The 27948-nt window shown below is 42.8% G+C and overlaps 1 long non-coding RNA gene across 3 annotated transcripts in view; it reads right to left on the bottom strand.

Annotated features, from left to right (window-relative positions):
• Positions 1–27948, bottom strand: part of LOC121674034 — a 112560-nt gene that overhangs the window by 64891 nt on the left and 19721 nt on the right. For all 3 annotated transcript variants that reach the window (XR_006019415.1, XR_006019416.1, XR_006019417.1), the window contains one exon: positions 26955–27111. This is a non-coding gene — a long non-coding RNA (uncharacterized LOC121674034). The remainder of the gene's footprint in view (positions 1–26954; positions 27112–27948) is intronic.

The following is a 27948-nucleotide window of genomic DNA, read 5'->3' as shown; positions in this document are numbered from 1 at the left end:
AGAAAAAGCACAGCCCCTGATTGTCCATTCTAGCCCTATGATCTATGAATCCTCCCTACATTTATGGGGAGGAAGCAGTTTTTCAGCAGTTGTCTTTTTCTGATAAGACTAATTTGCAGTCTCCCCTCACCAAATACATTAAATTGTTTTTTAAAAAATTCATCTTCGCATTTAGCCATTCACATTCACTGGCCAGTGAGAATTTTGTGCAAAACAAATACAGACATAAGGCATTTCCTACCTATGGATGTTTGAAAGGGCAAATAGCTGTGGCATTTTGAACAGCGTTTGTATTTTCTCTCTCATAAATGGTTTGGCCTAAAAATTTCAAATATTCCTTATATTTGTGGGGGCTTTTAAGTATATTTAAGGTCATTTTAAATTCTATTCCTATTTGTTGAAATATTAAAGGGCATTTTCTATGCAACACGTGGCTTTGTTCTTGCCAGACAACAGGAGCAAACTGATTGCCTGGATTATACCCACTGTGACAAGAAGAGCTGGGAGGAAGCAAAAGGCATTCCTGCACATTACATGCACAGGGATATGCCCAGTTCTTCTGGTAAAATTAATGACGTCTCAGACTTATGGATATTTTTCATTTTGTGTGTCATAAGGGCATGAATCACCACTTTTGTGCAGATTTAAAAAAAAAGTCAGACTGATAGAGAAGGCAGGAAAGCCAGTAAGAGTAAATGAAACATACTTCTAAAGAAGGTTTTCATGCTCCTTAAATTAAGGCTTTCAAGTCTGCTTCTGTAGGCTCAGCTTTTCATATCTTCCTAGCTTGACAATGTTGTAAAATCTCCTTGGAACAGACAAAAACTCAAGAGAGAACCATAAAAATTGACATTAAAAGAAATGAAAGGAAATCCACCACATACTACCTTGACCAATTATGTTGACATAAGAGGAGGAGATCCTGCATGAGGATGGAAGCTCTGCAAAGTCAGGCAAGGGCAGATCTCAGCCACTTTCAATTTAGCAACAGGTTATTGATTGTGCTGAACTTGCAGCTAAAGCTTCCAGCCAAGGATTAGGGGTTTAGGGCTAAGGTGAAAACCATTTTGTCCATCACAACACCACAGCAACTCACTGAAAGACAGAAAGGTGAAGAGAGGTGCCTTAGGTGTTCAGTATGGAGCTGATGACAAAGCCTGTCCAAAGGCCACAGGAGTGGCCGTGCTACTCTTGTGGTTGTTCCTTAGGAGGTTTTAATCAATGGCATCTGCAGAAGTAACACAAGTAAATGAAAGTTATTTTACTGCTGAAAAGACAGATTTCATGCGGGGATAACATGGCATGACTGAGCTCCCAGCAGACAAAGCTTCTATAAGGATAGGAAGGAATTTTGCAGAGCCAGATCTTCTGCTGCCATTGTGCTTAAAATAAAACTTCACTTTAAAGATCTGGATTTCTGCTGGAGATCTAAACTTGTTCTTGTTGTTTTCCATATAACAATCCTCCTACCATGGAAAAGAAAAGAGTGAACCAATGCAGCTTCACCTGTGGGAAGAAAATCACACCCTCCTGAAAGCTGGGTCTTTCACACTGGAAAACTCAGTGGAAAAGTTCTGCTTACGGAGCAAGCCCATTCTCCAGCTAATTCCGGTAGAATCTGTAACAACAGACTCATTTTTTTTTTTAAATTGAATTTAAACTATTTTAAATAATCATCCACCACCTCAGCACTCCTGGCAAACAAAGGCCATCAATACTACCTTCCTTGCCAACTCACTCTTGGAGACAGATGAGTGAAGAGAGACTTCATGTGCTGGTGCTTCTCACCTCCAGGGAAACAGCATAGAAAGAATCTGCTTGTCACACTAGGAATTGAGGAGGGGGTGGGTAAGAGTCAAATTCATGTCATTACTGCATAGAAACTCTTTTTGGTATAGGCATTACTCCTGGGCTCATTACGAGGAACTATGAACTCAGTTTGACCACTGTGTTGGCGGGAGTTTCTGCAGGAGTGGGGGGAATTGAAGGGGAAAAAGGATATTAAATATACAGGATTATGATAATAAACAATAAGGTTATTTTAATGCTATTCTAGCATGTTTTTTCAAGCAATTTTAAAATTCATATGAAAAATACATGCACATAAGGAATTTAGGGTTAGATTTCTTCCTTCCCCACCCCCCGCCTGCAGCTACTCTGTTTCTCCTGGCTTGCCCTGTTTGCCGAGCCACGTAAGTTGTGAGCAGTTTATCTTCAGAGCTGTTTTGCTGGTTTGTTTGTGTTTAGCTGGAGTTCTGATCCTTTCTGGTTAGCGTCTTTCACTGGTAATTACAGGCAGTGTACCGTGAAAAGGTTAGTTTGGTCAGTGGAGCAGAGGGCTGGGCGGGGGGAGAGGGTTAGGAGAGTTTATCAAATGATCAGAGATGCCTTGTTGGCGCTCATCCTTTGTAAACAATAAGAAATGTCAGCGTGGCTGGTTGCTGTCACTGCTGACAGTATAAAGAGCAGAGAGTGTAGCATTCTTTTGGAATGCTGGTTTACTGGGAGAGGAAACAAGGCTATGGGATGAAGGCACTTGGTGGATATCCGAGTACCTTGGGAAAAGAGAGGAGTTTGGGCTTCTCACTCAGCAACCTAATGAAAACTAGACAAATAGTCCTGCATTTAATATATAGTTTCCACCGATTCATGCTTCTTTTGTTGGGAACAATTCCAGTCTGTATTGGAAAGAGACAGTTAAATATAAAGAAATCATTTCACATTGACAAGCAAGTTTCAGATTAAGAAGCCAGAGGAAGTTTATGAAAGAAAAGAGAGCTGCATTCGGATAGGTAAATTTCCATTCCCTGACCTCACATTCCTTCAAGTTTGCAACAAAAAGGGGGGAAAAAAAATCTGATTCCTGAACAAATAGTGAAATGGTAATCGGGAAAACCAAATAAGCATCTGTGTTATGAAATGCTGGGATACAAACAGCCACAAGTAAACCAGAAGCTTTGAACGGTCTGTGAAAGAACTGCAGCAGAAATAGGAGCAACATGAAACAATTTACAAACACAAAGCTATACCTGCAGGCAAACATTTATCTAAAGGAACAGAATGTTCTGCTATTTAGACTCTCTAAGGAGAATGTGTCCTGTAAAAACACAGATATTTTTCCAAGATTTAACTAGATCAGTAAACCCAACCCACCGCATTATGCAGCATTTCTAATATGTGGCCGATGTTCCTAAACTAAAATAAAACCCAGTGTAAAATAAAGGCAGATTTCCTCCAAGAAAACAAATCACACGTGTTGAATTGTGATAAACAACATACTGTCAAAACAGTGTTATTTAAAACAACTGACAGCACTCCATATTCACTTCTGCCTTGACTCACAAAGTACTGAATGGATTTTGAGAGTTATCAGTCTATCAGTCACCCTGGGAGATTTATTGCACTCGAGTCAAATAAAACTCACAGAGCTGTTTAACTCTTGATCTTCTAGACTCCACAGAAGGAAAAGGAGAGTGAAATTAGTCTGGGAAAACAGGTAGGCTCTCTGAAGCAGAACTTCAGCCGGTGTTAACTGACACAACTCTGCACTCCGCACCTAAATCCATAGAGATAGTCCACATCCATCCCTGGTCCATAGAGATGGCACTGCCACATGCACATGCCTGTAAAACCACATGATAAATAAATTCACACACCCAAAACATAGACATTTAGAGACACAGAGGTGGCAGAATTTCAAAATTTAGTGGTTTTTCACTCCAGACTTGGGATACCTGGTGCCAGAGAGACCTTCCTCTGGCAATCACAGCCCTGGCAGGTACCCTAAACTGGGCATCAACATTGCTTTGTTTCATGCTTGCCATGTTCCACTGTGTTTCACATTTTTCACTGTGAAAATGATGTTTGGTAGCTGTAAGGGACTCTGGAACAAAGCCCTAGTAACCTGGAATTTCCCTCTATATTTAGAAACAGGTTCTGGGTCACAACAGTAAGAGTGGACTTAAGCCCAAATACGGATGAGGCCTCTGAGCTTCCACTGACAGTGGTTTAGAGTGCTGCAGTCAGCGAGGATGTCATGAGCTTCGGGCACAAGATCAGGCCATACCTCTCATACCGAAAACTGCTTTATTTCCTGGGAAATCCTACCGCCAGTGAAATCAGCAGGAGTTTCACCTAAAAACTTAATAACTCATTCTAGAGCTTTTGTTCCTCAATGATAATCTCAAAACAAAGCGGGCATTATCAGTGACCTAGTCCTGCATAGGGGTAAGTGGACCTCTAAAATATTTCTTTTCCTTTATTTTCCCTGTGTTCTTTTTTAATTGCAAAGTAACAAAAGGGAGTCTTGCTGTTTGGATCACTTTTCATGAAGCAAATCTACAGACCCAGTCTTTAAGAATCGATTGTTCTCGAACTGCTTTCTGAACTAACAAATAGTAAAAATAAAATAAAATAAAAAAGATTTGCCTGTCATGGGAGTTGGTCAATAAAATGCAACAGTGTTTATTACAACATTTAAAGTCTGTGATTAAGAACACCAAAAGGCCTAAACTAGAAAGGGTTTTAGCCTGTAATTTCCCTACAGTCCTGGCCTGTACTTCCTTATGAGTTAGCTCAGCAGGGCTTTTCTTCCATGTCCATCATCAGCTTGTAATTATTGCCATTCTCAAAGCTATGCCAGATGGGCTCTTTAGAAGCCGGCATGCAGCTTGTTTATGAGAGAGTGAGCTGTAATATTACTCTACACAGAGACCTATCTGGTCCTAGTCAAAGAGCCATCGTGTTCCCTCCTCCCAGCCCTCCTCACTCTCCCTGCTTCCCTAGGCAAGCCTCTCCGTTTCAGCTTGCTTCCCCCTCGGAATGGGCACGGCATGGGGGATACTGGAACCCAGAACACAGAGACTGAACCCTGTCTCTCACTAGTCACCCTCCCATAAAGGTGTGTTGAAATCCAGGCAAGACACTGACTTTGGGGATAATTCCCTCTTTCTCCCACTTCCTTCCTCCTCTCTGAGCTTGTTTTTTCTTAGAGTGGGGACTGAGGTTTAGGGACTGGATCTTCCGTCCTAGGGAGAGGATAAACATTCGTGAAGAAGTTGAGGTTAAGCAATGGTGCAGGGACCGGAGAGAGGGAATAACCCGGAGTTCATCTTGCTAGAGGCGGTCAGCGTTAGATATCTGGGAAGGCCAAGACAGTGCTTCTATCAGTAGTTAATGAGGCAGGACTTGCAACAGATAGCCACTTTTAACTTACAAAAGCTTTTAGATGTCTCTGTTTACTTTGATCCATTTCAGTTCATTTGAGCCTTTTTTCTTTCCCTTTTTTTTTTTTAAAACCTTCCCCCTCCCCACAGCCACCACAGATAAACTGCCTTCCCCCTTCTCCCCCCACCTTAACTCAAACAATAGTATCATTTACCAACTTTTATACTTAACAAGTTTGAAGATCTTTAGTCAAGTTCTGCTACAATGGCATAAAGAAAAAACATGGCTCTTGAGAACACCATCATAAAGAGAGAGGGAGGGGAATCTGGCTGCAGAGACGTAATTAAAAAATCCGACTGCCGAAAGATAAATGAAAGGAAGGGGGGGGGGTGGGAATAACAGGAAAGGCTGCATTTTCAGGAGAGATTTAAAGTTATTTGTTCCTGATTGGGGGAACTGCTCATTCTTTTATCCCTTGTTATTTTATCCATGTGATGCCAAAAGAACTTTCTTTGTTAAAATGTTCTCAGAACGGATAAAACTAATTTGCTGGAATGTGAAATAATCCAGAAAGTAAGAGGACTGTGCCTAATGTTCACAGACTGAGAATGGCAAATTAACCGGCCACAGTTTCCAGTCCCTGGGGCACAGGACTGGAATTTAAAGCTTCCGAAGAGAGCCCTGGTGCTAATGGATTTGCATGAAACTTGGCATGCTAATGGAGATTGTCTCTTGTAATGAGCTTTTAATTAGGTCTGCTTGGTGCTTGACCTTCTTGTAATATGGGGCCACTCCTCAGATGACAGCATTTCTAACCCACAGGTGTGGATAAACAGAGCCTGTAAACAGACACGACTTCCCCCCCAGCATTCCCCAGATCTTCCCCCACCTCAGCATTCTCCAAATCTGGCCGCTTCTTTCCCTCAGATTGCTCACCTCTTCATCAGTCACTATTCCTTCCCTCCTGAGAACATCCTTGCTTCCTTGATTATTATTTTGAGAGAGATTTTAAGTCAGTTGTTTTCGTTTTCTTGTCTGTTTAAAGATAATATTCCCACCCCATTGGAAAACAAAACAAAACCGGCCACAGGAAGCTGCTGTTGTAAGTACACATGGGCAGCCACAGCATGGCACAAGGATGGTTCATGGATTCTAAGAGTTCTCCAGATTCCCACTGTCTTTCCAGAAAACAAATGTGGGAGAAGGCCTTTCTTTGCTAAACAGGCAGCCAAAACAGCCATTTCTAGACAGACACATGAGCCCAGTTACTGAGGCTGTACCACCCTCAAACACACGGATATGTATTTTTGTGTTTTCCTATTCCACCAGAAAGGGTTTCTTACCCCTCACTGTGGCTCTCTGAGTCACCACTCCTGCCTTTCATGCTCTCAGGGTGCCCTTCAAACGCTGCCAAGATGTGGTAACATGCTGGAAGGCAGCGCCTTTTGGGAACTGTGTGAATCACTTCTCACAGCACCAAATTCTCACAGGGGAGGATACCAGCGACCATGCTTTCCCAAATGCTCCAGATCCTCTCACTGAGGAATTTTTCCTTAAAACTCTGGGTGTGAACCATCTGAATATGTAGCTAAAGAACAACGGATACCAGTAAATAAATAGAAATCCTTCTTCCACAGCAGCCTCTGCCTGTTCCCCTTGTTAGGAATACAACCAGCAGGCAACCTCTGAGGATACATATTCATGGCTTCATAGAGTGCGAGGCCAGAAGCAACCATTAGGTCATCCAGTGTGATTTCCTATATATCACAGGTCATTAACTTTCACTGGGTTACCCCTGTGCTGAACCCAATAATTTGTGTTTGACCAAGTGTCACTCGTAGCTGACACAAACCTTTCACGAGGGCGGCTGGTCTTGATACGATGACATCAAAAGATGGAGAACTGTTGAGCCTTTTGCTACAGTCCTTGGGTTCTTTAATTATTAAATACCCCTTTCATGAGAAAAGATCTCATTTTCAGTTTAAATATATGTAGCCTCTGGCTAGCAGGTTTCTCCAGTAAATTTCTCCAATGGCATTTCTCCAATAAATTAAAAAAACACTGCAAGTATTTTATATCTGTGAAGGTATTTGTACTCTGAGATAATTTACTATCAATCTTATTTTGACAAGATAATCTAATTGAAATTAGGGAGCCCTTGCTTAATTTATACTTACTGGGAAAGACTCAGAGCTACCTGCCAGCAATGAAAATGAAAAGGCTCTGAGGAACAAAATCTGCCAAATTCCATAATGGAGGAAGGTTATTGAAGTCACTTTAGATACCTGCATTGGAGATATCTATCCCTGAGCATGTCAGGAAAACAAATGAAATAAATAATTTCCCTAAATTATATATATGCATATAAATTATATACATATAGCCTGAGTTGGTTTAGGCCACTCTGTCTGGAAGACTGATACACCTTAATTCTCTTCAGTCGGTATTTTGAGTGTTAGACAACTAGCTGAGATGTAGACAACTTGTGTTACCATCTTTATGTGGCACCATTGTCACTATTAACATCCAAGTAAAATTGTGTCAATTCATGCCAACCTAATTCATACCAACCTGTAATTGAATAAAAACTTTTTTCCTCTTAAACTTATACACAGAGGTAGAAAAGCCAAAGAACCTTCCTAAATACTCTGGCTTGATCCAAAATAACTCTTAAAACCTTATTACTGCCACAATATGAACCTTCCCTTCTCTTCCTTCTGTCTGGAGCAAAGGCTTCAGGTGGAAAATCTGAAACTGAATATTATAATTTAATCAAAATGCAGACACTCCTCTTGGCAAATGTTTCAGATGAAGATAAAGGACAAGCATAAGACAAGTTTGTCTTTGTGGAATGAGTCATGGGAAGATCAGCTGTCAAGGCCTACAACTCATTCGGTTCTTCTTACAGATGTTTTTACAATTAAGAAAAGTGACTTGAGTGTCAAGTGGGAAAAAGAGTATTCCCCCAGGATTCATCCATTAACTCTGTCAGCAGTACCCCAAGCCTCCACATCAGAGCATGTTCCTTGCCTGTTGACAATACAATAAAGAATGACTATTTACCATATGGTAATTGTAGTTCAAGATGTGTTGTCCACATGGATTCTGCTTTTGCTTCTCATGTATCCAAACAGGCAGTTGAGGTCTTTAGGATAGCAGTGCCTATGGAAACATCTTTATGGCTGGATTTGTATGTCTTGTGTCTTCAGATGAGCTACCATGACCACAAAACACTTGCTGAATGCCTCAGGGCTGTGAAAAGGTCGAAGAGAAAAATCCATACTTGAATCCTAGTGAGATATCCTTACGGGTAACTCGAGGTACTTTCTGTAAAGCCAATGAACGAGCAGATGAAAGACAGTATCTTGCCACCAGCTCTGTAATGAGGTATTAAGGAGGAGTGTTGAAAAGCCATGGAAAGTTGTTGAGATATTCAAAACCCAGGCGGGGATGGTAAATCTTTCTTTTTGTGGGTGAAAATATAGCAGGAATTTTTTAAAAAGTCTCCTGATTGTAAATTCTCTCTCCTCGGGATCTAAGTTATAGTAGAACCTACAGTGGTGAGATCTGGGAGCAAGCTAAGGAGCGATTGTGTCTAGCACATTTCTAAGAGTTGCTATACTAGCCAGGAACTGTTTCTTCTTTTCCCAGTGATTATAAAGCCCAGATATATTCCTCTGCACATCACAAGTGTTACAATGGATGTGAAATGTTCTTCTCAAGTCTGTTGCAGCTTGGATGCTTTGAGGATGACATGACACATATGAATGTATTAAAATTAACAATTAAAATTTTCTCCCAGAGTTTTTCTCCCCAGATGGCCTAAGTCCTCTTGGTGAAACAAGAAGAAATGCTCCTTGGAGGACTGACAGGTAACATCATCCCTAGAGATATATGGAAGCCAAAATCAATAATCTCAATACTGACAAAGTTTGATCTCCTATTTTCCACTAGGCCACAGGAACAGGATCTAAACTGCATAATCCAGTTAATTAAAGTGATGGTGTCTAGTTTATATCTATATGTATATAGTTTATTAAACTTGCTCCTGTCCCTGATGTTTCAGAATTCCACCAAAAATAGGTGATGTAGTTACTAATTGAATACTTAAGGTGAAAATCTGTTAATTTTTTGGACAGGAATTCAGGATGAGTCTTAATAAAATGTCTTCCTTGGGAAAAGAAAAGATGAAAGAGATCTACCATTAGTGGTTTTCCCTCTGTTCTTTTTTGCTATTGCTTAAAAGAACTCAGAATTACTGGACAATTGAAAAAGAGAACAGAAGGGTGATAAGTAAAAAAAGTCTCCTGAGCATAGTCAAAATTAGAGAAAAGCTTGGAAAAGAACAATTTCTTTGCAGGTAAGTAAATCCTCTTGAAACCTTTTATTGACCTTTTTAACAGGGGTATGAAAATATTGAGCATTTCTCAATTCTCCAAAGGCTCATTACTTTTTCAGCAGGTATTCTCGAACGATTTGAATCTGCCTTCTAGATGGAATCACCACACGACAACAGGCCTGGGTAGAAATTTTCATTTATTTATCTTCAAGATACACCATTCTAAACTTTCCAGCTAAGGAGGAGGTTTTATGCCCTTCAAGAGCAGGCTCGGTTTGCCCCAATGAAATTAGCAACTTCCTGGATAAACTGTGGAATGCCAACAGTGCAAAGGGGGACACGAAGTGATATCACATCCTCCGTGAAAAGAACCAGCATTAAATGGATCATCACTTTTTTCAGGTCAGAAAACCAATACTGTTTTGGCTAACAAAGACTCTCCAAATCTTCTTAGCTCGTTCCTGTGCCAGCTTTCTGAATTAGGAGAAATTGGAGGGAATGTGGATAGCATTTCCAGTCTCCACGGGGAGAAGTTTCCAGCCTCTGTTTTTAAAAGAGGCCAGAATACATTCAGCTAAAAATTTAGTCCTGAAACAAAGGTAGAACTTTCTGTTACCTCTAACTGTAAATACAGGTGCATCTAGAAACCTTTATTTCAAGATTATTGACCACACTGTGTAGTTTATCAGGGATTACATGCTTTGAAATTCATTATGGGGTGATCTTTTCTAGGTGATCTTCTGCCCTAGAAAGGTGGAAAACTTAAATTCAAATTAGAATTCAAATCAGCACAACTTCTTAAGGTCTAATTGAATTTAAGCTGTCTCCTCACCCCAGAGATTAGACCTTGCTCTCCTCAAATACAAAACTGTGTGTGAATCTGAATATCCAGTGGATGTTTGTCTGTAAAGCACATTTAAGTGAGAACAGGGGAATTGCCACACTGGGGCAGAGCAAGCATCAATATCTTTTTCCCAGGAATGATCCTAAGGAGGCATCCAGAAAAGAGCAAGAACAGGACAATCATTTCTGATATTTGTCTGAATACCGTTCATCTCCAGCTGTGCTCAGACTGCTGGATTTCATGGTTCTTCTGTTTAGAAACTCTTCACAGCACAGATCTCTCTTACAACTGCTTGTACGGGCTCCCTTAAAACTATTTTTGCATCCATCTGCACATCCTCTGATGAGGAGTTCCAGGGCTGAACCACCCATCTCTGTCTGGTTTGCACAGGACTCCCATTAACTGAATTAGCTCACATTGCCCTCCAGGTCTTGTACTGATGTATGAACGGCAGATCCCAATGGATACTCTCTGCATCAGTCAGTCTTGAAAGCTTTTCCAGGCTATCAAATCCCAACCACCATCCCAGACATTTATCAGCCCTATTGTTCTCTGAAGGTTCCTGAGGGAGCGGCTGGAGCTGTGCCAGGGGAGGTTTAGCTTGGATTTCAGGACAAGGCTCTTCCCCCCGAAGGGTGCTGGGAACTGCCCAGGCTCCCCAGGGAATGGGCACGCCCCGAGGCTGCCAGAGCTCCAGGAGCGTTTGGGCAACGCTCTCAGGGATGCCCAGGGTGGGGTTGTTGGGGTGTCTGTGCAGGGCCAGGAGTTGGACTCAATGATCCTTGTGAGTCCCTTCCAACTCAGGATATTCCATGACTCTGAGATTTTAAGATGAGGGTCCAGAATTCTACACCATGCTGAACGAGTAGGCAATAAGTTGATTTATAGAACACTATAGTGATCTTCTCTTTCCATCTCCACTCCCTTCCTCATAATTCCTAATATATGATTTGGGGCTTTTTGACTGCTGTTGAGCATTGAACTGACATTTCCACAGAAATATAAAGAACCCTGTTGATCATTGCATCTTTTTCCTGAGCAGTAGTGGCCAGTTTAAAGTGGCAGTGGTCAACTTAAAGCTCCTCACTTTATAGTGAAGCCCAGATCCTGTCTCCCAGTGTGCATCCATTTACAGGTAGGTCTGTTGAATTTCACCCTCTATTTTGTTTATCAGTCACTCACTCCTGCCAAGCTCTTTCACATTCTTTCACTATCCATCAACAACTTTATTCCCCTGACTAAATCCTGCCTCATCACCAGATGTTCTCACTGTTTGCTCTCCTCCCCTGACCACTGATGAGTGCATTGAATAGAACAGGCTCCACTGGTGAACTTCCCTCACTGCAAGAACTGAGTGATTTCTCTGCATCCTGTTGTTTTAAGTTGGTTACTTATCCATGCAAGGAGCTTCTCTTCTATTGCATGGATGCTGAGTTTCATTAAAAGCCTTTTATGGGGAATTTTATGTACAGCCTTTTGGAATTCCCAAGGGGATTATATCTATCAGATCAGTCTGTTCACTTGTTCATTGATCCTTTCAAAGAACTCCAAGACATTTATAAGGTAGAGCTTCCCTTTACAGGTGCCATGTACACTTCCCAAGTGAGTCATATCTATGCATGTGTCCATTACACTTTACTAATTTGTCCATACAAACACATGTATTACACTTCTGTAGTTCTCTGAATCCTGGCTAAAATCTTTTGAAAAACTGGTGTTACATTTGACCCTCCCGATGCTGGAAAAGACTGGGAAAACTGGAAGTTCTAAGGCTCACACAAGTAATCCATGGAGCAGCTGTTAAGGGAATATCTTGTCTTTACAGCCCACAGAAATGGCCAGAGCTCAGCCAAACTGCTCTGCTCAGTTCAGGCACCAGAGATCTTAATTGCCATGATTGCTTTTGCTCTCTGCATGGATCATGCAAAAGCTCTGCAAACATCCAAAACCTTAAACTCACTGCTCTACCCGGACACTGCCAGTTTACACTCCAAATTATTTAGGTTTTCTAAAAGCAGACAATGAGGGCTTTGTTCAAGAAAAATGCAAGTAAGCCAACAAATAAACAAGACAAAGATAGACCCTGGGGATAAACATTTCAGCTTGGGACATTTACAGTGTGGTTTCCGTTATCAAACCCAAGTGATCCTGGTGAACAGGGTAGGGAATCTTCTGCAGCCACCTCAGTGAGCACACAGAGGGCAGCCACCGGGCCCCCAACATCCTCCTGTTCTTCATTTCCTACCCCAGGTGCTCAAAACTATGTTCTTGAATGATGTAGTTCCTTCTCAAAAATTAGGGTTTCTTTCCAGGGTTTTTCACACCTCCTGCTCTCCCATTCATTCCCCTCCTTGTGACTCCAGTTCCAACATCCTCATGTTCCTTCCACATCTGCCAAATTTTCCAGTAACCACATCTCCCTGCCTCACCTTGTCCATACCTTTACCCCTTTCACCCCAAACCTCAACTACCTCATCCATTTACTTTAGTTCTTCCCAATTAGTTCATCTCCTTAGGGTAGAGACTTCCCTCCCTTGGGCTCCCAACATTTTAATGGCTGACTCTCAACATTAATTCACTTTCTTTTATGTGCAATAGTGATGAAGGGTCAGACTATACCCACTATTTTACGCATGGCACTTAATCAGAGAGAATCTAAGTTACTGAGGCTCACAATCTGTCACAGCAGAAAACTGAACCCATGTCTCCCAGGTCCACAGGAAATGCTGTTATGATGGACCAGCCCCCTCTCTCAGGTGGTGATCCAACTGCAGAAGTGGTGGTGGCATGTGACAGAAAGAAACCAATTGTTCTAAATACACACAGCTCTGGTCCATGTTCAGACCTCTCTAGTGCTCACATCACAGTTCTGTTTAAGCAGGTAAGGCAGGAAAAATGGAGTGGTTGCAGCCCCATCCTGAGATAAACACTCAGTACTCTGCAGCTCAGCTAAAGGAAGGCATCCAAAGAAAATCCCATTTGCCAGCAGAGCAGGGCAGTGATTTTGTGTAAAAGGAGCCTCAGCAGTGGGTAAGCCCAGCAGCTCTGGCAGCACCAGCCTGTTTGTGCTAACGATGACAGCTGCACAGAACTGGGAAAGTTTGTAACTTTTCATGTTTCCAAATAATCTAGTTGCCCTTTTTAGGAGTGCTGTCCAACTGGAATGGCCCAAGGCCTTGTCTCACCCCTCCCTGGAAATGGAAAAGCAGCTGGTATATCCCACACTGTACCAACGGCCTGTAAAAATTTATGTTATCCAGCTGGCCAGGAACAGGAAGAGTTTCTAGAGCTAAAGCCACATTCAGGGACTGGTGCATTTGCCAAGTGCCTACGGAATGAAGGGAAGATGGGTCTCAGCCTCAGGACTGCACTCCTGCTCACGGGTCCCATGCCTGCGGACCCCTTGTCGTGCAAGCATTCCCAGACAGATCAGGGAACAAAGTGTCAGACTTCCTTAGATTACTCACATGAACCAAACAAGTGGGATTTGGCCTGAATACAGGAATCAGTCAGTTATCCACTGCTAAAATATAGTGGATAATTGAAGATGAAAGGCAGCTGTAAACAAACAGCAGACCAGAATATTACACTATTCAATAGCACTAGAACTGAGCAGCACATGGAAAAGTACATTCCTGTCCATCTGAAACGGCAGGATAAACTTTGATAAACAGGACGTCATTATCAAATTATGGACCAGATAAAGTGTCCTCTGCCACACAGATGAGAGTGAATGTTGTCACCCACAAAGGAGGTTATGCCAGGAACTGGCCCCTCTTGCCAGTGGGAGAGCTGAAAGTCGGGGACGAAGGGAAAGGTTAAGAGCTTCTCCTGCTGCTGGGGAGGAAGGAGAGGACAGCAAGACAGCTGCTGTTGCTGCTGGGAAAGGCCACCTCCTCCAAGCACCCCAACTTCTCCATCAAAGTATTAGTGGAAGAGATGACTTCCCCAAGATCTGGTATGCACCCAGCAGGCAGCAGGGCCAGGAGTCTGCCAGCTCCAAAACAGCTTTGCCTAGAACTACAACCTGCTGAGGTCCAATCCAATATTCAGACCAGATGTATGAGTCTGCCAAGGAACACATCCTGCCCCTGGTGTTTCTTCTCACCAACAGAAACAGAGCCAGCACTAGATGCTGGGGAATCCCCATCTCTCCATTTGCCCACTCCCACACAGGATGTCTGAAATTCCTCCTGATATGCCATGATGACATCCCTGTGCTGTCCCATGGCACAGAGCATCCGCTAAAATCCACCATCCTGCTACATGTGCACGATCTCCCAGCTGGGCAGCTGCAAAGACCAGCCCTGTCAGGTCCTGCCCAGGCCTGGCTGCAGCCCAGCTGATCTGAACAGGCAAAAAGAAGTGTCAGTCTCATTTACTAGGAATGACACAGCCACAGGGTGAGATTGAGCTTTGGCTCAAAGCCTTCAATGTGATCATTCCTACACCACCCCCAAGGAATTGGGAGAATCAAGTACGACCCCTTCCCAGCTCATCACTTGTTGCAGAGTGGGGGGAACTATGGCAATCCTGTGGCCAGAACATCTTGCTTTTCCCTCATTCCAGCTCAATTCCACAGGCTGGCACACTGTGAGAGAAATGAAATAGCTAGTGTTTCTTCCTGACCTTCTTCACCATTTCCCCACTCATCTCTACACCATCACTCCTGCCCCTCATCTCTGGGGGAAGGGGGGAATGAGAGGCTCCCATGCTGGGTGGGAATCTTGCACGTCCTCATGCAGCTGTGCTATGGCTGGTCCAGTTGAGCACATACTGCAGAGATGATTCAGTCGCAGTAAACTCACCACAATCTGTGTCTTTTCCTTTTTTAAACATGATCATTCCGTTTCCAAGAACAGACCAATAGCTTTTATAAGCCCTACAAATATTCACCTTTAAAAATATGCTCCTTCTTTCTGGAGAAATTACTTTTATGTCTATTTTTAAAGTACAAAGGAGTTGTGGTTCTCCATGCGGTTTTACAGTTTATGGTCCCACACATTTTGCAAACTGTAAAATACGGATGTTTCCCTAGTGGAAAAATTTCACTATAAAAAATTCATGGAGTTTCCTGTTTTCACATGGGGCTTCAGTATTTTCTCTTTAAAAAAATATCACCCCTATGGAAGAATCTGGTAGAGCTTAATGGCAAAGGAGCAGCATGCTACAGATGTGGGAAGTGTCCTACAAAATGCAATGGGAAATTATAACGTCTGTTAAGAAAGTCATCGAGTAATTCAGAAGTCCCTATTACAGTTTTCATTTACTGATTTGTACCTTTCTATAGGAGGTTATTTTTCATTACAAACTGACTGGGTTCAGCCTTGTTACATCTCATGTTCCACTGAGGTAGAACAGCACAGAACAGAGCTCTCAGCCCAGGAGTGCTTTGGGACACACACCACGGGGACAGAGGGATCTGCCAGGATCCCAGTGTGTGCAGCATGTGTAACAGTGACTCCACAGAGTGGGGTGACAGGAGGGACCAGGACAGCCCCTGGAAAAGGATCAGCAGGACACTAAGCATAAGGGAGGCATTGGACACAGCACAGGCTGCACAGGCTTATAGCAGAGGGACTGAAACATCGTAGAATCACAGATTCATAGGATGGTTTGGGTTGGAAGGGACATTAAAGCTCACCTCATTCCACCCCCTGCCATGGGCAGGGACACCTTCTACTATCCCAGGTTGCTCCAAGTCCTGTACAGCCTGGCCTGGAACACTTCCAGGGATGAGGCAGCCACAGCTTCTCTGGGCAACCTGTGCCAGGGTCTCACCACCCTCATAGGGAAGAATTTCTTCCCAACATCCCCTCTAACCTGGCCCTCTGTCAGTTTGAAGCCATTCCCCCTTGTCCTGTCACTGTCTTACCCCTTCTTTAGGAAATCTCCTCTTGTTAGGACTGGCTGGAGGAGCCTCTGAGGAAGAAAAATGTGCCACAGGAGAGTAATCAAGGAGGTCTTAAGGTCTCCTGGGATGTCTGGGTGTCTGATGTGACTTAGATACCACTCATTACTCAGGGCTTAAAGTGCTTAAAGGCAAACCCTCTCTCTCCTCCTCTTCTCCTTTCTATCCTTCACATCTCACTTGTGTACAAGAGTGACAACGTGACTTGTGGCAGCAGCAGGATGTCACTGCATGGCCACCCTGTAAGGGAGCATTTTGTGCAAGATGAGGACTGATCCAATAGCCCAGAGAAACTCCGCTACAGCCTGGGCTGAGAACTGGCTTCCTCCCTTCCTCCAGGAAAGCAGGATCCTGGATTACAGCAATGACAGCAGCAAGAATAATATCTTGCCTGTGTGTTCAAAGCCCTGCCTGGATTTTTTAGTGGCTGTACAAATGGGCCTGTTGACAAATACTAGTGCTCAACACAGCCTTTGCTTCCCATGTATCAGTAAATCATCACAGCTGCAGCAAAGCTATGGGTCTCACAATACTTTATGTACCATCATGATCTGAGCTCTCACAGCTGCCTTTTTCACTTTTGTGATTTCAGCAATGCAGGGATACCTGGGCAAACTTACAGCCTTGTTTTATCACATACTCACCACATAATGTTGTCACATAATGCTTACCACGTAAGACTATTGGTATTTTCAGTGTAGCTCAGAGGGGAAGCCCACCAGCTGGGTAACAAATCTTTTCTAGAACTTTTTGCACCTGGAATAATGTCTTGAAACCTCTACAAAATCTTGTGAAAGGGATTCTTTTGTCACAGAAAGATCAATTTTTTTGGCTTTTCATCTCTCATCCCAGATGAATTTGCCAAATCAGAAAATCCAGTTCTGTCAATGGAGATTGTGCGAATTCAGTTCAAGACTGTCAGTCTAGAATCTGTTGTTCAAATCTGCAGATAACATGAGGCTGCTTGCAGTGCCTTAAGACACCTAGGAGTCACACTGGAACAGCCTTCACTACACAAAAGCCCTGGAAATTTAGGTAAGGGGACACAGACATCAAGAAATGTACTACGGTCACACAGCCAAGCAGTGTAGAGCCAACAACTGAAAAATTCTTCTTTATTTTTTAATTTTTAAAAGTATTCTCTGCATCCCCTTTGCAATTCTCTGCTTTTCTGCACTGTCCCAAGGGCTGACCACAGCTGAGGACAGGGATTTCTCTATACATTCTTCTGTATATACACAGGCTGTGCAGGACTGCCGTGTATGAACTGGTCATTGATTTCTCCACACCCAAGGCCTCTACAAGGTTTTCCCTTTGGGCTGGGAAACAGCACAGCTTCACATCCCAGAACTCAAACTCAATTCACTTCCTACTCCCCCTCTATATTCCTCCTTTTTTTTTTTTTCTTTTTTTTTTTTTTAGCTGAATGGCCATAAACTTCACCAGCAGATTCCATACGGGTTATGTTACACCACCACCTGACTCCAAATCAATTACAGTCCGAAGGGATAGAGTTGCAGAGAGTCTGTGAAGCCCAGCCCTGGGGTTTCCATGAGGGACAGAGAAACTACAGTGCTAAGAACAGAGCCTGGAGATCCAGCTGAAAGAACTGAGTGATTTCACGATGAAAGCATGGACTGGGAGGCAGGAGAGCCCGGTCTGTGTGCCTTGCTGCTGCCTGCCTGCATGAGATCAAGCTCCTTATTTCATATCTCAGTATATGGCTCCTTGCACACCCAGAGTCCCCCATTTGTGAGGCTTCTCAGTGCTATCATAACCCAAATATTTCATTATAAAGATATAGAATGTTTTCTGGAGGACAAAGGCACTGTGAGGGTCTGAGATTCTGTTTCAACACAACACCGGAGATTCCCACTGCAATTCTAGGAAATATGAGCACACCGATCGGTAAGAGCTACCAGAATAACCCATATTCTTCTCTGACATCCATCATTAGAGGGAAATCACAGGAAGATGAGGATGGAAGGGACTTAATTCACTACGTTCTGCTTCCTGCTGTTACAAACAACCATGTCATACAATCCTTTTCATAAGTCAGACCTGACAAACAAACAGGTGTATTTTACAAGGCTGCAAGAAGTGCTTGTGAAGGGTACAGCCACAGAGATGAGATCAGGCAGGTTTCGGATGCCACAGATCTCATGAATGAGGCCCTCCACCATCTATACCAGTTGTGCACCACACCAGAAACAACATAGAGCAGAGAGGGCACCTGGCTTTGTGCTTAAACACAGAAAAGGCTGAGCACAAGGATTGCTCATCTCTCCTTCTTCATGTTTTCCCAAGAGAGACTGGAAAAGGGATAGAAAATATGGTATTTCTTACAACCCTGGGACACACGATGCTTAGCACAGCATTGTGCAGCACCATGTTGAAATAGCAAAGATAATTTGTTTTCCACCAGTCTCAGCAGAAGCTGTAACATTCCTAATGAAATGAAGTTCAGCTCCTTCCCATCCAGTTCTCTTCAGCTCCTTTAGCCTAAGGTTGAACTCACCAAATCCAGAAAAATTTCTGAGACTCACAGCTCTTTATTCTTCATTTATCTCACTGAATGGAGAAAAACAGCAATTACTGTGTGGCAAGAAAGAAACAAATACAGGGCCTGGTAAAATGTGCTGCATCCCTGCATGTCCCAGTGGGGCACAGCCTGAAGTCTTGGCTCAGTTTTTAACTCAGCACAGCTTGGAAGGATATTAAAGAAGGGAAAATGAAAGAAAAGTGAAGATTTCTGGATAAACCAGTGGAGATGCTGTTGCTAAGCACCTGTTCAGCAAGTTACATAAAGAAACATGACACATCACCCAAAAGCCCAAAGCCAAATTTCTCTCTGGCATAACTATACTAAATCAATCAAATTACACAAGGAATGACCTTAGTTCAACACACCTCTGCCTAGCAGCCACTCAGGGTTTGCCCTTCCCAGTTTTAGTACTGTTTCTCCAAAAGAATTGCGAGGGAGGCCAGGGAGTTCACCGGAAAGTCAGCCTTTGTAGATTTGGAGTTACGGGGAGGGGAAAGGAGGGGGGTTACAGTTCCTCTCTTGCCGAACCTGCCCTGAACTTCCCTGCTGCAGGAACTCCGAGCTCAGCACATTCGTTAGCGCCTTTCAGGGCATTCAAACCAAAGTAAGCACAGAAAGGGAAAAAATCTTCCCTCGCCAGCTTTTGATACAACCTGGAAAACAAACAGCTTGGAAGAGTTCCTTTTTCCTCAGCAGTGAAAATCGTGGTAAAGCACCATCTTGATAGTTCCCAAAGAGATTCATTTACAAAGATCAGTATAGGGGAGGCTTGTTTAGTCTCCCGAGATGTATCTCATCCTCTGACAATTCACTGAGACCTTTGCTGTATCTCGCTATATGTGTATAATTATCTGCTCTGATACCTGAGCTCCTATGCAACAGTCTTACTCCAAGTAATCCAAACTATCCCCAAGGCATGGCACACACAGAATGGCCAGGGGAGAGAGGGGAGGAGGGGTAGCGGACTTCCCTCGTTTGCCGCTGGAAATCAGCATTTTAGGGCCTTGTAGTCATTTCCTTGCTAGTGTGAGGAAACTTTTTGTACATTTATATAAAATAGGAGGCCAGAAGTGCACACCCCCATCTTACTTCCTAATATATTATGTTCTCCCCTGCCGAGTCCTGGGACTTAGTCTGGATTTGGTAACTGAAGTAATATAAATGTTAGCTAAGAAGTATTCCAGCAATATGGTTCCAATTTAAGCTTCTTTTGAAGTCTAAAGAACTAATATGTCTCAGAGATTCTTCACTGGATGTTTAGCTCTAATGTAATTTGTGCAGGAGTGCACACTGCTCTCTAGAAGCCCTTCTGCAATGCTCCAGAAAACAGGTTCCTTCCCAAGCAGGATGGAATCATAGAATCCCAGAATGGTTTGGCTTGGAGGAGACCTTAGAGATGATTGAGTTCCAACCACTCTGCCACAGGCAGGGCAACTTCCACTAGACCAGGTTGCTCAGAGCCCTGAGTCCTTGAGGTTGCAGAGCAACCATGAACCCCAGCCCTGACTGATACTCGCTGGCCTCTTGTGAATTTTGAGGCTTTGCTCAGGGAATGGTGTCCTATTTGCCAGGCCTTGTGGATAAATGAAGGCTGCATCTTGCCACTGGTTTCACTCCCCTTTTCCTCTTGTTTTTCAGAGGCCAAACAAGCCACCTCTGAAGGAAGCCATGCTCTGCAAGCTGTTTGCACTTTACTTCAATAACATGCTTCTTGCAACGCTGCCTTTATTTGTGTAGACATGCATTCTCAAGGTTTGCCTGCCCCCTTTTCCTCCCTCACACCCCTACGGAGCCCCTGCCTGAATCCAAGTAATGAGCTAACCCATGGAACTCATTGCCCTTTATCTTGCTGGGGAACGTGCACCTTTTGAACTGCCATCTGCAGATTGTGTTGATGCACTGACTTGTTAACTGTGCCATACTGTGAAGGAAATGGCATGATTTAGATCAAGTGCTCTGGACGGCTGTTCATAAGAAACACTTGAGCCAAGCTGTTACTGCTCAGGATGTGCCCTGGGGAGAGGGGTTTCGTTTCGGGTCATGCTCTTGCCTTGTATGAGGGCAGGCGCAAAGTACTGAAATCACAGTCCTTCCCTGAAGCTGAGGGGAGGGGGGAGGAGAAACATTATGAAACCATAGAAGCGAAGCTGCCAAATTAACTTCTCACCCTTTCAATCACACTCCAGAGGATAAAAGCCTAACATTTCTGCCTCAGAAACAGGCTCAGTTTACACCAAACAAGTTATTTCTCTAATTTATCAGACTTGCCAGCTATCATTCTAATTTTTGGAAACCTCAGACTTTTTATGAAGTCAGATGTACAGCGTTATTTGCATGGTTGTAACATATCACCAGATAAATAGGTCTTGGGGAAAGAAAGGCTTTTTAGAAAGGGATCTGCAGGTTTCCTTACACATTTAGGGATTTAAGAACACTATCACTGGGAAAAAAAAGTGGTTCTGGATTTAATTTTCTTTAAAAAAAAATGCTACTTCCAACATAATGTAACATAGCTCAACGTGAGAGGAGGAGACTATGATGGAAAGCTCATCAAAAGACTCCCGTTGACTTCCACTGGCTTTGGATCAGCCCTTAATTCTTTATCTTCCTTTGCCTAGTAGCACAATCATGGAAACAAGCTAACACCCAGCAGCCAGGCCAGGCAGAGGAGGAGGAGGCAGCAAGAGCCATTGGGACCGGCTGCTCGCCCAGCCATTCCCAACACAAACACTGATTTGTCCGTTCTATGTAAATGGATGATTAGAGTCATTCTCTAAGACAAATTTACTTTTCTGCACACTCTAAATCTGTTTAGTCACTTTAAAGGTGTCAATTATTGGAGCATGCTAAGACTATGAATTTCTTAGTAATAGCTTTAATAACATTTTGAAATGGAAAGCAGATACCTTGAAGTTGGCTTACTTTGAAAAGACATATGAGTAGATCTGGTTTTAATTTATGTCCTATTCTACATCTGGAATCCCTTATAATTAAAACTAAAAGCTGGACTACTACTTCCACCTGTCAAATGATGAAAAGATGAATGCACTAATAGCTTACTAAATAGCCCAACATGATCGAGTTTACTTTCCCGTTTTATACAGTAAAAAAGGATTTTGGACAGGAGGCTAAAGGTCTTTGGTCATTACTAATAACATACTTTCAGTATTAACCTACATACCCCACTACCAGCACCACCACCGGCACCTTTTAGCACCAAGATCTCTAAAATGCACTTTGCATTTTGATCACTTGTGTGTATTCAGCTCTGCTGCTGCAGCCTCTCAAGCTCTCCCAGTCCACAGGTGGATTTTCTTCCCTGTAACTATTTTCAGCCACTCCATATTTTTCTTATTCTCATCTTATTCTCTCATTAACTACTTTAATCCATCAAGTTTTCCATCTGTATTTCTGAAGCACTCTTATCCCAAATGACAGCTTTCTCACTGATGGGAGCAGTTCAGGGCATGTGGCAACTTGGACTCCTTTTTTGCAATCTTCTGCTCCCATTCCTTTATGATCCCATTGCCTCCTGTTCCTGTTGATCCACTTGCCTCATCTTACTACACTGTCTGATTCATGACAATTTCCCTGGATGGATTTGCACAGAACCAAACAAATCTGGACCCTCAAAAGGTCAGTAGGGCCTTGAGGTACAGACATTACAAATAAAGTGACAGCTGTTGGATTAATGGTTAAAACACAATAAAAATACTCTCCTACAGAAATACTGACCACTTTTTCCCTAATGTGTTGATACATCACCCATAGGTCTTTATAGGTGCACAGTCAGATTATTAATCTTTTAGGGGAATCCAGGAGATTCCAGCTCTTCAGTGAGAGCACACAACCTCTGGAGCCCCTCTGCTCTGGAGCCAGGCTGGGAGTGTTCACCTGGAGAAGGCACCAGGGAGATCTCAGAGCACCTTCCAGAGCATAGAAGGGCTCCAAGAGAGCTGGAGAGAGACTTTGGACAAGGAATGGAGTGACAGAACAAGAAGGAATGTCTTCCCAGTGCCAGAGGGCAGGGTTAGATGTGATATTGGGAAGGAATTTTTCCCTGTGAGGGTGGGCAGGCCCTGGCACAGGGTGCCCAGAGAAGCTGTGGCTGCCCCTGGATCCCTGCAAGTGTCCAAGGCCAGGTTGGACAGTGCTTGGAGCAACCTGGGCTAGTGGAAGGTGTCCCTGCCCATGGCAGGGGGTAGAACAAGATGGGCTTTAATGTCCCTTCCAAACCAAACCATTCTGGGATTCCATGCTATAGCACTGCAAAGGGATTCACCCCTCTGGTGTTTTTTGGATGTGGGGTTTCCTTTTTCAACATCTTTGAAAATAATTGGGCAAACATGTGCTGGAAAGAATGGCTCTGAAAGGCCAGAAGAATCCCAGAATAGTTAGGGCTGGAAGGGGTTTAAAGATCATCTAGTTCCAACCTTCCACTAGACCAGGTTGCTCCAACCTGCCCTGGAACACTTTCAGGGACAGGGCAGCCACAGATTCTCTGTGTAACCTGTGCCAGGGCCTTGCCACCCTCATTATGAAGAATTCCTTCCCAATATCCCATCTAACTCTGCCCTCTGGCAGTGGAAAGCCATTCCCTCTTGTCCTGTCCCTCCATCCCTTGTCCAAAGTCCCTCTCCAGCTCTCCTGTGCATATACATTCTTTTAAAAATAAAAGAATAGCAAAGGAGTTCATTTCAAAGGAAAATAGTTTTGTCTTTAGTTCTGTCCTTGCAGAATCCTTGCAGCAGCCAGCCAGCTGTGTGGGCTGTCTCTGAAGATTAATTGTCCCATTGCCTCCTCTTGTTTCCTCTGTTCATAGAAATATGAAAATATCCGATCTGGAAAACAGGATTTTACTCTGCTTGCTAAACAGCTTGGAATATTCTAAAATGTAAGGATGTCTGGCCTAGATAAAGCAGCCTAATTAACACTGTCGTTGGTATCCTCACAGCTATTGCTATTTCCAGTGAACAAACCCCCCTCCAGTGGTTCTTACAGTTCTGAATATAGCTGAATAAATTATTTTCATGTTACTGCATTCCTCAAAGGAAAATAAAAGTCTTGTCTCCTGAGTTGCTAGAGAGCTGCCCAAAAGCCTCCTTGGCATAAAAATGCCAAGAGACATGAATATTCCAGCAAAATGCTTGAGCTCAGGCAGGGAGTTATGGAAAAAGCTGTCCCAAATATTACAAATGCGCAGCACTCGGCCTCTTACGTCAATGCAAAGAGTAATGTTTCGGCTGCCCCAGCAAGTAGGAAATGATGCAGGTATTAAACATTATTACGAGAACAGAGACACATTAGTTTCTGCTTATGCAGTAGGACTGTGAATGGAGCTTTTTGTTGGGGAGGATTTTCATGAGGAAAGTTAATACACTTTGTCCAGACCATGAGATGGTACAAATCAGTGTAGTTCCATCTAAATCAGTGGATCAGTGTTGATTTACAGCAGCTGAGGATCAACCCCCTGTTTTTTTGGCCTGCTGAGGATTGTATAACATATACTGCCCAGAAACACTGATGACAAATTTGAAACTGTGTAGGGATACACTGAACCAAGAAGCTGATTCAAACCCAAACTGGCTACTCTCCTTTTAAATCACTGAGAGCTGCTGTCTTAAACATTACTGTCAAAGGAGCATTTTTAAACATGGATCAAAATCTGGTGGCTGCACCCTCCGGTCGGTGCCACGCATGCTGCATTCCATCCAAACTCCAACCCGCTAGTGCCGATTCATAAATGATGTGTTGGTTTAATCTATTTTTCACAGAGGGTGTTTCAGAGCAGGAAAATTAGAAACAGGTAGAAGGGACTATTATTACTGTCTCATAGTGTGCTCTTGTACATGAGGATTGGATTAAGATAACATCTGGTTTATATTTCTTGAACTATTTCCCTTTTATCACAAGAAAATCGGCAACCCATCTCACAACTGCTCCTAATTTAGATCTAAATATCACTGATGAAACATTGTACAACATGCTGTTATCTATTAAAATGATTTCCCTGAAGGAACAGTGGATACTTTTATATTTTCCACTGAAGCCAACCATATTCCCCCTTAGCCCTAACTAGTTACCTTATAATCATATACTCAAATAGTAAAAACAAAATCACTTTGGAAAAAGCAAATGAATGCCCACCAAACCTTCAGCTGATGTAAGTTAAAGCACATTCACTGATTTCAGGTCTGTTTACACCACTCTCCTTGTGATAATGGTTTTGGTCTGAAAACCTGCAAGGTGCTGAGGATGTTCTGCACTCATTGCTTTTAAAAGGAACCGGTTAAATCATACAAGCATAGAAGCATGGAACGGTTTAGGCTGGACAGGACTTTGAAGATCATCCAGTTCCAACCCTCCCTGCCATGGGTAGGGGTGCCACTCACTAGATCAGGTTGCTCCATCCAACCTGGCCTTGAACGCTTCCAGGGACGGGGCATCCACAACCAAAGCTAAGTTCAGGCTCAAATACATAATTCAGCAAAGTTTTTAAGGATGTGCTTTTACACACACACAGCAGAGAACAATGAACAGTCTGAGGTTTTCCTTGGGAAGCAGAAAGGCAGAGCACAGCACCCTGTCATCCCTCCCATTTGGTTCAAACAGAGAAATTGTCCGTGGAATCCAGTAATCTTTTTTTCAGCACTTTGCAGAGTTCAAGTCCCCAGAAAGCTGCCTATTGAGTTCAGCAAATAAAAACTTCTGTTTTCTTCACGAGTCTATAATTCATTTTCATGGACAGTAAATCAGAAAAGGGGAGGAAAAAAGCATTTTACAATCTCAAGCTATTTTGCATACCTTAAGTGCACATCAGTTTTTCCCATTTCCATTGTATCGTTACCACTTAAAACAGGGGAATTAGATAAGCATACTTTCCCTGTATTAACTGCTTTAATTTAAAAGTAATTTCTACCATCTGGAATTACTATTTACTGTTGTTTGGAAGAGGGGGGAAAAAAGAATCTGAAACTGTAGGAAAGATCATCACAATTTCTTTCAAATAACCAATCTGAAGGAGAGAGACGCATACAAGGAATGTAATTGATTATCCACTGGTCAAGTTGGATATTTTGGAGGGAATTCTGAGAATAAAAAGTCTCTACAAATTATCAGCGGTCAGACTGGAGCCATTCAATTTCCACCTGCTTGTGTTTGTTGTCTGGCAACCAGTCAAGGGTGCTATTAGCAGAATTAAGCTCCAGAAGAAAAGATTACCCTGTAGGAGGTAAGATAAAGACTGGAAAGTGTGGCTTGTTATCAGTATCACAATAAGGACCAGGTCAGAAAGGATTCAGTGTGGGTTTCCTTTCAAACAGGTAATCTCTGCTGAAATAATAGAGTAATTGTTGCTTTGAAACCTTTCTGTGCTGCAGCACACTGCAGCTCATTTGATACAGATTCTGGATTTAATGGAGAACTCCAGCAAACCTGAAATACACACACAGGGAAAGCAAGAAAAGAACAGGGCACCAGTGAAAAATGTCTTTATCCTGTAATTCCAGGTCAATATAGTGAAACATAAAATATTATTCAGGGCAGTTTTATACCTTGATTTATGTCTCTCCTCCTTCTCAGGCTGCTTTCTATCTGTCTATAAAGTTTTGGTCTATAAACATGCAGTAACGTAATACAAAATATTGCAAGAGTAATAACATATGCAATTACAGTTCATCTCACAAATCCTGAACACAAGCAATGAATCAAAGCTTTCCAGAGCTATTCCTTGAAATACAACTTTTTCTAGGTTCTATTCAAAGGCCTGAAAGCAGTCACTGGGACAAGTTGCAAGAGCAAGATGCACATTGCAGATGAAGGACAGCATTTTATGTTTCTCTGGCAAATTGCCTAAATGTTTGTCTTGAAAAGTAATTGTTGAGTGGGCTTCTCCTTTTCTTTTCTTCCTAGATAGTGCACCTTTCTCTCAGCCGTCTCCTCTGGAAATGTGCATTAACTGTTTGGAGATGAAGCTGCAGCTTGGTTTCTTACTGTCTGCAGAAAGTGTTAACCAGCAAAATGGCTGAACTTCAAAGTCTCAAAATGCAAAAATGAGCTGGTAAACAATGCCAAAGGATAAGAAAATATAGGAAAGAATTCTCTCATCTATCTATCTGTCTATCTATCTATCTATCTATCTATCCCTTACCTTATAGCAATTTTGGGTTTCCAAGTCTTGGAAAAGAAGCTCCCTTTTGGTGTAGATGTCATGTCTTACACACAGTCCTTTCCAAGCCACGGCACAAGGAGAGAAGCCTGGTAGAAGTTGGTCAAGGCTGCATCTTTTGCTGTAGCCATTCTGGGTCCTGGATGTGGAGCAGAAAGCAGCAGATTACACAGGGTTGTTCAATACAGAGACAGTTCCCTGATCCTCACCTCAGTTCCCTGATCCTTCAGTTATCACAAGGTTACCTGGATTCAGATATGAGATAATTTACCCTTAAGAGTTTGAAGAGCTGCCCAAGGAGCTCTGAGCTCGTACAGTTTTTATTTAAGAATTCTTGCAAAAGCAAGGAATGTGAAGAAATTAATTTATGTACCAATGTTTCTATAAAACCTGGGCACTGTGGGTAACTACAGAAGGATGAACACAGCATCAATTCCAGGTAAGACTATTATAAGTTTGTGAGAAGATGCACTCAGTTCTAAAGCCAAAGGCTCATAACCCAGGTAATATCAATCCTCTTAATGAAATGGAATACAAGTCTTAAATTCTAAAAATTATTTCATGATTTTGTAAGCAGAGAAGCTGTGGCTGCCCCATCCCTATAAATGTTTCAGGCTGGGTTGGACAGGTCCTGGAGCAACCTGGTCTAGTGAAAGATGTCCCTGCCCATGGCAGGGGGTTGGAATGAGATGAGCTTTAAGGTACCTTCCAACCCAAACCATTCTGGAATCCTGTTTTTAAATTTGTTTGGTTTAAAGTAGTGAAGCTCACAAAATAAAAAAAATCTGCAAGGCCCACTTCACAAAATGTCAATTTTCAAATTGTACTTTATAAAACCTGATTAGAACCCAATTTATGGCATGGACATAGTCAAGAAAACACTCCATATAGAAAATCAAATCCAAAGGTGCAAAGAAAAGAGTCTGGGAACTCCCAGAGGTGCACAGCACAAGGATTTCACTGTGCACAGTGACTT

The sequence above is a fragment of the Corvus kubaryi genome, unplaced genomic scaffold, assembly GCF_017639235.1.
Source record: "Corvus kubaryi isolate FWS band 111438036 unplaced genomic scaffold, C.kubaryi_AGA036_p1.0 66, whole genome shotgun sequence".
Lineage (NCBI taxonomy): Eukaryota > Metazoa > Chordata > Aves > Passeriformes > Corvidae > Corvus > Corvus kubaryi.
The sequence above is the reverse complement of the archived record's forward strand: the minus strand, read 5'-3'. Positions and strand labels throughout refer to the sequence as shown.